This window comes from Triticum aestivum, chromosome 1B (assembly GCF_018294505.1).
Source record: "Triticum aestivum cultivar Chinese Spring chromosome 1B, IWGSC CS RefSeq v2.1, whole genome shotgun sequence".
NCBI classification, from domain to species: Eukaryota; Viridiplantae; Streptophyta; class Magnoliopsida; order Poales; family Poaceae; genus Triticum; species Triticum aestivum.
This window is the reverse complement of record NC_057795.1, coordinates 532817310-532832977: the sequence shown is the minus strand read 5'-3', so window position 1 is coordinate 532832977 and position 15668 is coordinate 532817310. Positions and strand designations below refer to the sequence as shown.

General features: G+C 48.9%; 1 long non-coding RNA gene across 1 annotated transcript; it reads left to right on the top strand.

The window, feature by feature from the left end:
* The first annotated feature begins 14423 nt into the window (after positions 1-14423).
* Positions 14424-15317, top strand: LOC123093972 (uncharacterized). The gene is made up of 3 exons (XR_006445695.1): positions 14424-14533; positions 15057-15158; positions 15225-15317. It is a non-coding gene; the product is annotated as an uncharacterized lncRNA (long non-coding RNA).
* The last annotated feature ends 351 nt before the right edge of the window (positions 15318-15668 follow it).

The window sequence follows — 15668 nt, the reverse complement described above, 5'->3', positions numbered from 1 at the left end:
TACACCATGACCAAATGTCTAGAGATATCAAGCTTAAGTTTCACCCCCTGAATCAGTTGGTGATAACATTTCTTGAAAAGGAAAGACAGCAGATATCATGGCAAGGCTAGGTATCCTTCACGTTCTAGTACGGTGTTCCAGAGATGAACGATGCTAGGCATCCTTTGTGCCGGCTAGTTTAGAACACAAGAACCATAGTACTTTTTGGCAGCAGCAAGTTGCTGCCACAAGAATATGAATGAAAGAACAAGTTCGGGTAGCACGCCTTCAATAAAAATCATCTACGGAAGAAAAGGTGGATGCGTGAGTCTCTTTCTCAATTGTACCAAGTTCAGGTAGCATGCTTTCAATAATAATCTGTTAATTATCTTGACTCGAGTCCGCAAAATATTGCTAGTCCCACTAAAACCCCAACTAGAGCTCAGCCAACCAGAAGCTGGTATTAAGTAGAACAATATGTTGGACGGCACAGAGAAAACTGGCTGAAATGGTATTAGTAATTGGCAAAAATATGCAGCCGTTGTTTTCTCAATCCATAAACTACATGGATTGAGTAAGAGATACTTGTAACAAGAATGCAGCATCCTAATTATACATGTGAACTGATCAAATACAACTGACACTGGATGAATAAAGAAGCATCGGCTAAAAGAAAGCAACAGAAGAGGAGATTCATTCACTGGTAATTGGTACCTTCATCTCTTCTGCAGATTGTCTGCACGAACCAGAACATCTGCCAAACTCTTGTTCTTCTTAACACCTTTCTTGCCTGAAAAAGGTTCATTTGATCAATGTGCAAGAATTTGAATAACAACAACATTAACACAATAAATTTATGTGCATCGCATACATGAGTTGAGCTAGCAAAAAAAAACTGATAGTCAGGGTAGGTTATGAATTATTCAGCACAGTGTACCCATAAGCCATAGGCCCATAGCACAAATAATTACTGTACATGATCTAATTATTCAGCAAGGTAACACTTGAATAGTGTGCATGAGTGGTTAGCGGACTCGGCATATTTAAATCCATTTCTAAATGATGAGAGATGGCAATGAAATGTAGAACATGCATTGTATACTGGAAAGTCACAAACAGCATAAAACGATAATCACGTTCTAGATAAGAGCAATCTAGCTTGTAGGAGTACCAAAGAAGGAGAATGTTGTTTTGGGGTAGAAATTAGTCACTCATTGAGTTAATTAAGTCAAAGTCACTGGCCAAGGCCTATCAGATTTCTCCCATGATTGATGAGTATTTTGGACAATGGAAGGCCAACCTCCCGGTCATGATTGAAGAGATGAGCGATTGATTAATGTCATGAACACCAATAGTAACCAGGATAAGATTATTTGAACTTGTCAGCTATAGTGATTACCATGAAAGCAAACAAAATAGTTGCAAATTTTCTGTTCAGAGGCTAAATCACTGAAACTACCATGAATATGTTTTCAGAAACATTCTTTATGACCAGGGCCAACAGGTTAAAAATGACCACAGGTTGGAAGTTCCAACTTAATGAATGGACTGAGAACTGGAAGTCCTAAGTAGTTTGAGTCTACCACCATTTAAAACCTAATTAAGAACAGAAAAGGAACAAAAGTGGAATTATAAGTTGTGCTTTTGGATAAGACTGATACATACTAATCCATGACTGCAATTTATGCTAGGATATCCTAGTGGTTAGTTAAAGATCAACGGGCCCTTTCTCATACACATCACCAGTCAAGAATCAAACTAATCCCCTTTCAAACTTTTCTTTGTGATACCAACAGTTACCAAGCACATGGTATATATTACTAATGTTTGTGTAGTTATATAGCTATCGGAGACAAAAATATCATATATATTACTAATGTCATGATACGGAAAATAAATTCCTCGGAGATAATCTACACTTCTTAGCAACTCCTGCATTCTGAAGATGAAAGTAAAGCAGAGTAGGAGCGGGTCACAACCTGCAGAAGGGATCTGGCTCGATCCAAGCCACGACGGAAGAACACGAGGTACCAGGGGCGAAATTGGGCCTGGGGCAACTGGGGCTGTAGCCCCAGGCGTGGCCCAACTAGCACCTGTACGTATAGAAGCAAATTTTTCAGAATTTGGGATAGATAGAAGATTAGCCCCGGGCTTCACGTACAAGGCTTCAGCCCATTAGCCTAAGTCAAGTCGATCGATTGAATAGAAAATCAATCGCGCAGTACGTCGACGCTTCGATCTGTCGTTCGTTTGCCAAGGGGAAAAAACCCTCTCCCGATCGAGAAACCCTCACCTAGTCGCCGCCGCCCTTGTTAGGCCAACTCCACCGCGTGACCCTATCCTGTCCGCCCCCGTCCGTTTGGGGTAAAAGAGACAAACGAGACGGCCCAGCGCGCGGGCGCAAACGGACTTTTGTCCGCTTTGTGTCCGCTTTCGACCCATCCCGGCCCAAACTTGCGCCGGTTTTGGGATGAAACGGACAGCGCACGGACGGGCGGGACGCGCGCGCTTGTCCTTCCCTGGCCCGCCTGTCGGTGGGAGAAACCAACCCCCCCCCCCCCCCACGCCCATTTGGCGCCATTTGCCCCAAACCCTCCCATGTCCCTCCCGCCGCCCCCTCTCACCCCCGTCCATGGCCGACGCCCCGCCGAGTTCCGGCGGCCTGGCCGTCGACCCGCCCGCAAAGGTGAAGAAGAAGGCGCCAAGGAAGCCGCGGTCGGAGTGCACGCCAGAGGAGATCGTCAAGTTGGACGCGGAATCGGCGAAGAGGAGGGAACGGAGAGCGGTCGTCAAGGTCAATGCCGCCGCGGCCAAGAGAGCCGCCCAGCGCGAGGAGCTGGAGGCCGCGCGGCGCAAGGCCGCTGCCGACGAGAAGGAGGACCTCGTCAACAAAGCGCACGCCATCCTCATGCTTGGCATGGGCCGTCCTGCCGGGTTCCCTGCAGCGGCCGTCGGCCCGGCGAGCACCGGCTCGTCGGTCGCCCGGCCTACACACTGTCAGTCGCCGACGTCGCGCACCACGCCCATGTCGCCCGGCTTCCCTCCGCCAAGGCACGACGGCCAGACCCGTTTCTCGGGATCGCCGGAGGTGGGCTTGTTCGCGCCGTCCACACCATGCCCAGCGGCCATCATCGACCTCAACGTCACGCCCGGGTCCAGCAGCGGCGGGCGGCCGTCCGTCGAGATGCTAAGAAAGCAGGCACGGGCACCGTTCACGGGCACCACGCCGGCCCCCCGCGTCTTGTTTGACGGAATGTCAACCCCAACGCCAGCGGTCGACGACCCCTTCTACAACCGGTACATGGAGGACGTGATCTTCGACGGTGGGCATGACCGTACCTACGACCCCGATGAGACCCAAAGTCAGGATGGTCGGGCCGAGTACGTCCCCGATGAAGAGGCCGACGACCGTGCTGACTACGACCATGATGACTCGTGGCATGAAGACGATGACATCTATGTCAAAGGTGATGATGAAGAAGAAGAAAGCAATGACATTGATATTAGTGGTGCGCCATTGTTCATCGACGAGCTCACCCAAAGAGTCGAGGCACAAAAGAAGAGGAAGAGCATTCGCACGGGTTCATATACACAAGATGAAGACAAGTTGATTTGCCAAGCTTGGATGGAGATTAGCCAAGATCCAAGGACCGGCGCGCAACAAAAGGGCATTGTTTTTTGGACGAGAGTCCACAAAACATTCCATGAAAGGAAGATGTTTGAGCCCTACCAAATTACAAGCAACCGTGGCATCGGCTCGATTCAAAAAAGATGGTTGTTCATCCAACAAGAGTGCAACAAGTATTGCGCCGCATTTGAGAGCGTTGAAGCACGGCCCGTGAGTGGTCTCAGCGTTGGGGACATGGTATGGTCTCCTCTTTCTAGCTCTTTCCTTGCTACGACTATGAGACTTCGGCCGTGTATATGTTTGCATGTTCACTTGTTGTTGATCATGTGGTGTAGGCATTCCAATCTTTGGAGGCATTCAAGGCCCGGCACAGTGACAAGCCATTCACTCTTACGCATTGTTGGACGATCATCAAAAATTGCCCCAAGTTCAAGGATCAATACCGTGAACTTCAAAGAAAGAGAGGCAAGAAGACGGCCAAGTTCGCTGAAGGTGGGGATGGCGAGGCGTTGAAGAGGCCGAGGGGCAAGACCAACTCCAAGGTGGACGACATACGTGACGCCTCATCCATGGCCTTGCATGAGACTTTGCATGGCATGATGTCCCAAAAGGATGTGAGGGACAAGAAGAAGCGGCAAAGCAATGACGAGCAAATGAAGCAATATCTAGACCTTCAAAGACAGAAGCTTGAGATGGAGGAGGCGGCCAAGAGGAGGAAGATCGACATGGAGGAGGCGGCCCGGCAAAGGCAGCTCGACATGGAGGAGGCGGCCCGGCAAAGGCAGCTCGACATCGAGGCCGACAACGTCAAGGCCAGGCAGAGGCAGCTCGACATCGAGGCCACCAATGCCGCCACCAAAGCGAAGGAGGTGGCCCTTGCGATCATGAGCGTGGACTTGTCGAGGATGAGCGACAAGACGAGGGCCTAGTTCGAGGCCAGGCAGAAGGAGATGCTCGACGCCGAAGGCCTAAACTAGGTCGTCCGATCGACGTGGCCGTTCTTTTTTAGGCTGGCATGGGTGCCGCCCCCCTCCCCCCCCCCCGTCGGGCCGCTGGCAGTGTGCCGGCGAGAAAACATTCATTTTGAAGGCTGGTTGTGTTGCCGGCGAGGAGAACTATTCATTTTGGAGGCTGGCTGTGTTGCTGGCCGCTGGCTGATGCCGGCGATGGACGTGTAGGCTGCTGACTTTGTTGCCGGCGTGATGAACCGGGGCCGCTGGCCTGAAGCATTTGAAACATTGCTTTTAGTTTTTTAAGTAGACGCGGACAGGATGGGGTAAATGGATGCGGCTGCGCGCTGGGCGCACGGCCACCGTATCCCAGGACACGCCCGGACACGATCCCAAACCCCTACCCAAACGACAGAATCCGGACAAAACGGACGTCCGTTTGGGGTCGCGCAGTGGAGTTGGCCTTAGTCATCAACCGTGTTTCTCCGCCGCCCGCCGCGCCGCCCGCCTGGTCCGGTGTCCTGACCACCTGCCTCTCCTTCTTTCGATCTTATCGAAGTGTTCCTAAATTACAGTGCATGCACACACTGCGGTATAGCGGCACAGGTAGTACATATTGTTCAATTAATTGGAAATCCTTCTATGTCATCAACCATTCCAGCAATTTTTTTCTAAATCTGTATCATCTAAGTAATTAATTCAGTATCTTCAACAATACTCAACTCTGTATCATTTAATTATTTTCCATGGGTCCTTTTATGTCATGCAAACTCGATGAATTGGTGGTGTTAAATCATATTATTTAGTTCTTATTTCATTGTCGCCAGGAGATTATAAGTCCAAGATGAAGAGAACCCGTACAATTGAATCTTTCCAATCAGTTGAGCGTGATGTATTATACAGTGCTATCAAAAAAGAGAGGAAACACAAGGGGCTACTACCTCGTGGACTTTGTGAAATTGTATAATATGTTCTCTTTTTATTGTGCAAAATTTCATATGAACAATTAATTTAGTCTACGTCCAATGTCTTGATTTTAAATACTTGATTTTATGTTTGCAGATCCAGGTACTTCTACTATTGCTGGTGAAGAAACGATGGCCTTGAATTAAGGAAGTCTTTGGTAATTTGGTACCAAACCATGTTTGCAATGATGCACTTTGTTAAACTATTTTTTTTATGGAATTTTCTCTTGTGATAGTAATGAATTTATATTTCATTTTGAACGTGATTTTGTGCCATACTTATAACACACGTTGGTGTGCGGGGTATTTGACGAAGCCAGTTAGTTTTAGCCCCAGACTTTGAAAAATCCTGGCTCCGCCTCTGCAAGGTACTCCCTCCGTTCCAAATTAGTTGTCTTGAATTTATCTTGATGCGGATGTAACTAACACTAAAACATGTCTAGATACATCCGTATCTAGATAAATCTGAGTCAATTAATTTGGAACGGAGGGAGTACGAAGGAGGGGTCGCCCAATCTATAAGCAGCACTCAGAAACGGAAGGTCCTCCTTCGTGTCCACGACGAAGACGACTCGTGGGGTATTCTCAAGAGTGGTGATGCAGGCCGACATGTAGACAACATTGGCGTTAAATGGGTCAAGAAATCCAACTTGTGGCGTATTCTCCCCCTTCAAGGGTAGCCATGGGTGGCCGTACAGGTAAGCCTCGTAGCGGCTGAGGTCGAGCCGGTGCTCCAGCGTCCAGCCGGTGCCATTGTTGTCGAGCACAAACGGCTCCTCTTGGGAGACCTCGATGTACCGCAGCCGCCCTTGGCTGACACACAGGCACCGGTGCTTCGATTGCGGACAGTCCCGTGGGGCGGCGGCCGGCAGCACACTGCCTCTCGGCAGCTCGACGAAGCAGAGCTCCGGGCGGTCGCTGAACGGGTCGGCGGAGATGGCGCCGCAGGTCGCGTCCAGCCACCACAGGCGGCCGCCGAAGGCCACCACCTCCCGGTCCAGCACCATCTGCCGCGCGGGCGGGAGCTGGCACGTCGAGACCGGCACAGATTCCCACTCGCCTGTTTCCGAGAGAAACCGGGCCATCAGGTCCTCGTGCAGCGCGGCGACGGCGAACCTGTCGGGCGGCCCGTGCCCGTCGTGGCCGCGACCGGCTCGGGTGAGTAGGCCCGTGTTCTTGCCCCACATGAGCTTTCTGACAGGAGGGTCGTAGGAGATGGCGGGCGGGAGGCGGGAGAGCTGACCGGTGACAGGGTTGCAGACGAGATGCGTGACGCTGATGGCGTGCTCGGTTGGCTCTCCCCTCCCGCTGCCCTGTTTGGCGAGGACGGGGACGACCACGCGCTCGTCGAAGTAGGAGAGGAGGAGGCCGTCGGCGCTCGCGGCGTGGACAGAGCCGGTGACTAACTGGGTGACGTAGCTGTCCGCGGCGGGGATGGCCCTGGCCGTGAGGAGGTGCTTCGGGACAGCTAGGCCGGAGAGGTACGGCGGGTGGTCGAGGTGCACGAGCGCGCCCGGCGCCGATCCGTCGGCCGCCGCCGCCCAGCGCTTGACGATGGCCCACGGAGGGTGAGCGGCGGCCGTGGCGAGGGAGCGGCAGGGGCGTCCGGGGACGGCGGCGGTGGCGCAGAGGCCTAGGAGTCGCCGGAGAGACATCGTGCTGGTTCTGGTTCTGGTCTGAACTCTGAACTCTGAAGTGGGGAATGGCTGGTTCACACCACAAATACAGGGGATGGCAGCAATGGCGATGAGCGTCGTGCGGTCGTTCCACGGGCAGTGCTCTACCGGGGCCCAGGCGCCAGCCAGATCGGTCCACTGCAGCGCGGTCCACGAACTGATTTCCGTATTCAGTATGGCCGTACAGCCTGCGACGTTTTGTGGAGGCCGAGGAGGAGGGCCGTTTCGAGCGTGTGAGTATGGACAGCCGCTGCCCATCGGCTGAGTTCAACGGCACCATTTTCCCGCCGAAACGCTCCGGGCCTGGGCCTCCCCAAAAACCAGGAGCCCATGTGCAATGCTATACGGATCAGCCCATTCAAGCTTCTTTGTTCAGGGGCAGCCCCGCCGCCGTGAGGGACGCCGCCTCACGGGCAGCAGGCGCCAGCCCCCGGCGAAACACCGTCGTGCGCCACCGGCCGCCGTAAGATCTGCGCGAGAAAGGCGAGTACGCCCCGCCGCCACCTTCCCTGGGGACCACGTAGGCTTCGCCGGTGTCCCCTCCGGCAGCGGCGAAGCGGGGAGGGGCGGCTGGCGGCACGGTTAGGGTTAGGGGCGGGGGAGGAGGATAATCAAGATGATGAATGTATCTAAATGTATTTTAGTTGTAGATACATCCATTTTTGTAACAAATAATTCCGAACGGAGGGAGTAAAAAATAAAGTAGTTATCTCTACTCCTAATGGAGCAGTTGATAGTCTCGCTTCCAGGTTTTTTTTCGTCCCACCACTTCGTCCGGGTTTTTTCGTAGGTTAACCGTCGTAGATTTTTTTCGTCGCCTCCCCCACTTCATCGGTTTATTTTCACTTCACCCTCTTGCACAACGAAAAAAACTGAACGGATCAGAACTTTTCATACTGACGCAAATTATTTAGTAATGTCTTTATGTAAAAGAATCAATCACAATCAATCTCTAAAGATCAAATCTAAATTAATTGATCTTCATAACGTTTGTTTCCTTTCGAATCACGTCCATAACTTTCCTTCCTTGTTTGGGCAGAAACTGTTTGGTAGCAGAGATTAGGAAACTTTCTATGAGTGTAGTAATAGGAAGTATTATTTTTCTTGATGATTCGTTTCCATGCATGATGATAGTAAATTAGGCCAACACTCACCACTATTTATCAACATCAATCGTATCCATTCCTACCAGTTTTATGGGAATCTGCTCGCTATGTCTTTTTTAAGGGGATCCGCTCGCTAAGTCGTCGTCGCACGTTATTTTCACAAACAATCTATACTCCTAATGAAGCAGTTGGTAGCCTCGTACGGTTTATTTGTGTCCTCCTCCCACCTCCACTGGTTCTTTTTCTCTCCACTCTTTCCTTGCAAACCAATAATTTCCTAACATACAAAAGATCACGAATCTATCTTTCCTTACCCGAACCAAGCGCGCCCTACATTAGTGCATTTCTTTATTAAGAAAACTAACACGTAAATCTTAATGCATTGTAAACAAATCCCGTTATGAACCTAATTAATTTATTATGGAATCTATACGTGGTCGCATTGGTTCTTTTTCTCTCCACTCTTTCCTTGCAAACCACTAATTTCCTAACATACAAAAGATCACGAATCTATCTTTCCTTACCTGAATCAATCGATCCCTACATCAGTGCATTTCTTTATTAAGAAAACTAACACGTAAATCTTAATGCATTGTAAAGAATTCCCGTTATGGACCTAATTAATTTATTATGGAATCTGTATGTGGTCGCATCTCTCCCCTCGTGAAAAAATAGCACCCATCTCCCGTTAAAAAGGAAAAGAGAACATGAACGATCAATCCCACACCATGCATCTCAGTAGCAAAAAATCGCCCCCGCCTCTGCTACTGCGCCTCGCCGTGTGCCCGGCTCGACCCATGCCTCGCCTGCATGGCTGGACGCCGCCGTCTCCACCGCCACGTACAAGAAAACGGTGGGCAGAACCATCCATTCAAATCGCACACCCCCACCCTCCTCCGCAATCCCTAGCCCCGCATCACCCTATCGCTTTCTCGCCTCTCTTTCCCCTCGATGTAGATGGCGCCGAGCGGTGGCCTCGAGCACCGGCAGTGCCGCCCTCTCTATCTTCGCTGCGTCGAGAGATGGGCCGAGGCTATCATCGGTTCGCCGCCCACGATTGGGCCGCCTCCGGTTGTCGCGCACCACCGGCTCCACCTAACGTGCCCGGCCCTCTCCGCTTTCGACCTTCCGGCGACCACATCCCTCCGCGCCTCCATCCATCATCCACAAGGGCACTCCCTGCACCCACCCTCCTAAATTCTCCATACCGGCGGACAATCACCGAAGATCCAAGTTGGCCCGATATCAATTTTCTTACATGCTTTCTTTATCAGTTGGTGATGGGAATGGGTTCCAATTTCTCTCTCTGACCGTGGATGCGCAGACAATAAGCGCTTCTACATGCATCCTCCTGTCGCTCCCTAAAGTACCAAGGTAAATGGTTGATGTTGCGTTTGTCTAGGATGATATATGTTGGCTCTGTTCCGGTTCATCCGAGCAGTTCCGGTACATCGGGCATTTATCTTGCCAGTAATGTTCTGTGATGCTCTGATGCACTTTGGGAATTGTTTATCTTGTCTTCAGTGCAGAACATTTGTTTATTAATGCATGAGAAGAATCCTTGTTACTACCTTGAACCTGTTTTATAATCCATATTGTTATGCACGCGTGTGCGTGTGAAATAGATGGATTATGGTCCCGTACCCGATAAGATGGATATGTGTGTGTGTTAGAGAGAGAGAGAGAGAGAGAGAGAGAGAGGGAGAGGGGGAGAGAGAGTGAGGAGGAGGGAGGGAGAGAGTGTGTGTGAGAATTTGATGGTAAAAAGGTCGCCAATGTCACTTGATATGTATGAGAATATTAAATGTAATATTAACATAATTGATATTGAACTCTTAAATTTAATATGACCCCGTTGCAACGCACGGGTGTTCTTCTAGTTATAACTAAAGAAAGAACCGAATACGTCTAAGCCGCGGCACAGCCCAGACACCAACATTTGCTTGCAAAGATGCACATCTCGCACACAAACAATAGGCCATGGTGATATATCCTACCGAATTCAGACTCGCCTAATCCAGAAATAAGAGAAGGATGGATGTACAAGCCTCCTCAGCGATCGCGATTCTCGACCGTTGGATCGGGCCGCTTGATGCGTTTTCGTCCGTTGGATCAAGATCTGGGAAAATCTGGGCCGTTGGATCTGGAAGAAACACTGCTGGAATGAATAGTAATGGCAACAGAATGTAAATACCATGCCCCCACCAGGGCATTTTGGTCACCTTCGCGTGGTGGGGGTATAAAAGGGTCGGCCGCTCCTGTGACGTAGACCTAGCCGTCGCCTCCTCCCGCACTCGCTCGTCCCTCCCCCTCCTCCTCTGCGCCTCCTCCCCCGAACCCTAACCCTAGCAGCCCCCCACGCCGCCGCCATCTCCTTCGCTCGCCGGACACCCGCCGTCCACTTCCCCGTCGCCGTCGCTGTCATCCACCACCACTGCCACCACGCCCCACCCCCTCCCCATCCCCGCCGGCCCTGACCTTCTCTCCCGTGGCCAGTGGGGAGCCCCTTGGGGGGTCGATTCCTCCGAGCCGGCCGTCGGCTCGGCGTTGTCCACCACCACCACCACCACCGCGCCCCCGCCCTCTCCACATCCCTGGCGGCCCCCACCCTCTCCCCATCCCTGACGGCCCCCACCCTCTCCCAATCCCCTCACCTAATATCCCATGGCCAGTGGATTCGCCCCTTGGGGGGTCAATTCCTCCGAGACGTCGGTCTGGAGGGCCGGCCGGGAGCGACACGTCCCCCGTCGACGCGTCGGTGGCGACGGCCCCGCGGGTTCGTCTCCTTTTCTCTCCCTCCCTCACACACACATGCTCTCTCTCTCTCTAAGGCTGACTTGCGGCTTGATCTATTGTTATTTAGGTTGCTGCCCGCGGTTGGTTGCAAGGATAGTTGTTGCGATGGCCAATTTCTCCTAGAAAGGTTTGTCTTCAACCTCTGGAGATTTGTCTTCGACTAGCTCTGAGAGGTATCACGGTCTGAGAGGATACAGTGGGATGGCTCCATCTGCTAGAGTGATTGGTAGTCTTTTATTAACTCCTTGCTCATAACTCCTCAGTTTGTTTTATATGTGTGCATATGGACAAATTAGTGGGCATGATTTATATTTGTGCATATGGAAAAATTCGTTGGGAACAGAGTGACCCCTCTCCTATCCTTCTGTTTGGTTTCACTTTTTGCCATCATTTGATTGGTTGACGGGCACAGAAAGAAAGGGAGGACAAAGTGCTTTTTGCCTAAATTAGTGTTATATATTTTTGTTTGAATTTTATTTTACATGACACGACACCCAGTGGCATATAGGATATTTTCAGCTGCTTTTTTGGGCAAATGACAATTATAGTAATTAAAATGACCCCATTAGTAATATCTGTTATCTCTTTAATTGAGCCTTATAAATCAGGACATGTGATAAATGGTGTGCGGATTTTGATTTCAGAATATTGTTAGCCCAACATGCATGATATTCGTGCATTAGCCACATGTATGTTAGTCCCAAAATGTCTTTTTTGACTATGGGTGGGACCACTAAAATATTTTGAACCACATCTAAATTTCACATTTGCTTCTCTTTTTGATAGTTTTTAAGGTGTTAAGAAATGTCGGAATGTGACAACCTAATCGATAGTGCCGTAGTGGTGCAACCAACATCCCATCCTTGACAGTTTGAGCCTTGGTCCATGGCTCCTTTATGAAACTGCATATCAGTAGGCCCATCATGCCTCAGTGGTGCTACTTTCAGACTCTGCTTAGTATCTTGTCTTCGCATTTCCGGAGAACCCAACATTATCATGCTATTTTTAAATTTTCTCTCCTCTACTTTGGATGGATGAATTGAGAAAAAAAATATGTAGCCAAATCTGTTTATGTTGTGCTTGTTGAAGCTACTATGAAGGCCAACTGAAATATCCATTATTTTCTTTCTGTTTGACAGCCTACAGTTGCAGCAATTAAAGCTGGGAAAGACATAGCATTGGCGAACCAAGAGACGAGTGCGCCGAGGGCGATGACCGCTACCCTGCTCCTCTCCCGGCAAAGGCACGTCTACCTCTCCCGTGAAGGTAAGGCCATCTTTGCCTCTTCCTTTAGTTTTTTCCTCTGTTTTTTGTTACACGGCTTTGTGGTGCTTAGTGCATATGTCATTCCCTCCTGTCAATTGATTGAATAAAATGTTACATGTGATTGCATTAGCAAACTCCATTTTTGTGTATGTAGAAAAACAAGGGAAACTCCATTTTTGTGTAATTACAAACAATAGTCGCTTTTAGACGGCGAAGACTGCTCCCCTGATCCTAAGAACCTACTGACATTTCATTAAATCATGTTATAATTTTTGTTATTAGCAGCAGATACTTGATAAATTTGTCTTTAGAATTCCAAGTACATGACCATATTGGTCCTTCTATTTTGGATGTAGCACCTAGCCGCCTCCTCCCTCGCTCGCTCCCGCACTCGCGCCCGCTCCTCCCGCACGCGCGCCGCGCCCTCACCTCTCTCTCCCCCTCCAAACCCTACCCCGCGCCCGCCTCCCTGCCCTGCCGCCGGCGCTGCCGCCACCGCTCGCCCGGGCACTAGAGTCCCATTCAAATTCCCAGGCATGTAACTCAATGATTCAACTCCAACTATATGGTACCATAGTCCCTTCTTTAGGTGATCTTCGGCTAGCTGCATGTTGGGATATCACTGCCTCCTAACGAGCTCCAGGCTTTAGTGTTTTATTTTGATGGACCAATGTGCATCTTCTCCAAGACAGAAAATTAGGGGGAGCCATTATGATAGAATAATAAATAAAACTATCGGTTAATGGCTTATTGCACTGGTCTTAATAATAGAATTTCAGCATTGTAAGAACACCCAAACATGCTCGTGGAAACACCCAAACATTCATATGAACAAGTACATTGGAATTGTTTATCTCAGTGCATCAGAATTGTTTCTTTGGTGCTGACCCTATATGAAAATATTGGATTGTGTAAATACTGCATCACATAGTTTTTCTGTCGATAAACATTTTTTTATGTATAAGCACTACCAAATCAGATTTTGCCAGACTAAGAAATCTACTGCTCGCTCCAATTTAGTTGTAGTTCTGGATCAGCCTTTTAATTGTTTCCTATTGCTTGTTATTTAATTGTTTTCATATCTGGGCTACTAAAATTAGTCTACTTAAATTGTCTACTTAATTATTACAGGCCATTGCCTGAGTCCAGGAAAATTATGTAGGAAATTCCATGCAGACATGCTAAGCAGAAAGTGAATCTTTCTGTTGCAACTTTGTTTGCAAGTAATGATAGAGAATTGTTGTTCTGCAGAATGAAACAAATTTTTGTAAGCAATCTGCTATGCATAGGGTGCTTCTGCTCTATCCCAACATGAACAGAAACTTCACCCTCTCCTTGAACCTCCCCCTCTCATTACAAAATAGAAAAATTGGTCCATACAAAGAAGTGATCACCACGTTGAGCCATGGCAAATAGCTAAAATCAATCTAAATCATGAAATGGTATATTTTTTGATATCCTCGAAGTCGCCGAGGATCAGATTTGGTATCACATATATTTTGCGTGTCACCATTTATCAGTTCTAAAATTTTAAAATCATGTCTAATCAGAGCTGAGTAAAAGCTAGCAATCTCAAGGATAGATGCCATTCTAGGTTTTGTTGCCATTTTCAGGTTTGAAGTAGAATCACCACATTGCCGGTTGCTTTTGTATATGCCATGTTCTGTTTCTTGGTTTGCCTTGTTTTATTTCTTGGTTTTTACTTTCTGCTTGATAGCTTGTTTCAGTTTGGACGGGCCTCGACGCGCTCATCTCGGTCTCCTCGCCCCGGGTCTTCATCTTCCCCATCTCCGTCGTGGCAACGCGGGGCGAGGGCGACGAGGGCAGCGCTGGGTTTGACGCCGGACGGGGCGGCAGGGGATGAGGGCGGCACCGTGTTCGACGCCGGGCTTAAGTACCTCAAGGCCGTCAACGGCAACGTGCTCGTGTATTCCAGGTTCATCACGGATCCTTTCACGGTTAGTGCCTCCCTCTATTTTCACCCGATTTGAGACTTCTTTTTGCTTGGATTTTGCAACAGTTATATGTACTGTCAGAAGAATCACATGACGGGCAGATTTTGCTAGACAAGTTCTCTGGCGGGTAGCTGCACACAACCACAGGAGGAGGTGGTGTTGTGGAAGAATACGGCCTGGGCAAAGCCATACTCTTGCATCTCTTTCAACTGGTAAGATGCTCCCTTCTCTCTCAATCCTTTTGTCGATTATTAAGTCCAAATTTCCATTGTTGTAATTTAAATGCCTCTGAATCTGACGAGCAATGCTAGGAAAGTGAGTCAATAATCCATAGAATTATTCCCCCAAACATATGCTTGATTAGCGTAATACAGCTAGAAGAACAGAAAAAAAACTGTTCGGGGCAAGTGGTTTGATTGCTTGCTTGTGTAAAAAACATGCGGATGCATATGACTGTTGCCTTTCCTGTGTGCCTGCAGCTGCTGGTAGTAGCAGTGTAGCCTCCCTCCCTCCCTCCCTCTCTCTCTCTCTCTCTCTCTCTCTCTCTCTCTCTCTCTCTCTCTCTCTCTCTCTCTTGTGTGTGTGTGTTCAAATTTGCTGTTCATATGCCCAGGACTCTGCTTTTTGATATAATACTGAGATTCAAGTTGTGGTTTCCTGCTTTATCTACATGATATGTGATTTGCACTGCATCAAATTGAGGGAGTCTTAATATTGTTTTTGTTGTTGGTGCAGGTATGACATGGACATTTGTATGATGGTGGACATGCACCTTAACGGAAGTGACTTATTGAGCCTCGCTGCCACCTGCCGTTGGTTTCTCCGGCTCCTCATGAGGTTTCCTGCATTGTTAATCAAATATTCTGATTATTTGTTCACCAAATACCCAAATTGTAATTTCAGGAGCCATTTATTTTCTTGTGATAATATAGTTGATCTACAAGCAGCAAGCAAAATTGTTGTTAGAAAACTTATCTAAAGGCCAACATGAATCATCAAGACTGTCAATTGACACTGGGCCATACCTTTTCCAGGTCAAGGTATGTATTTACAGTACATGATACATTTTTGCTTTCATCACGATGAGGATACTGTGACTCTTTGTGATATCAGAGAGCAGACAACTGTAGGTCTGGTTATTAGTTGAAGTATAGTAGCTGCTAGCTATTGTATATGCAGCATATGTCAGGACCCCGACTCAATGCCACATCGATCTAGCATGTAACACCTCATATCACTTTGCGGCCTCACGCACGATATTCCCACGGGTGTCGTCTTACCTTTGCCCGGGACCGTTTGCGCCTTTTGGCACACGTATATGACAGTGTCGCTAGCATCCATATGATA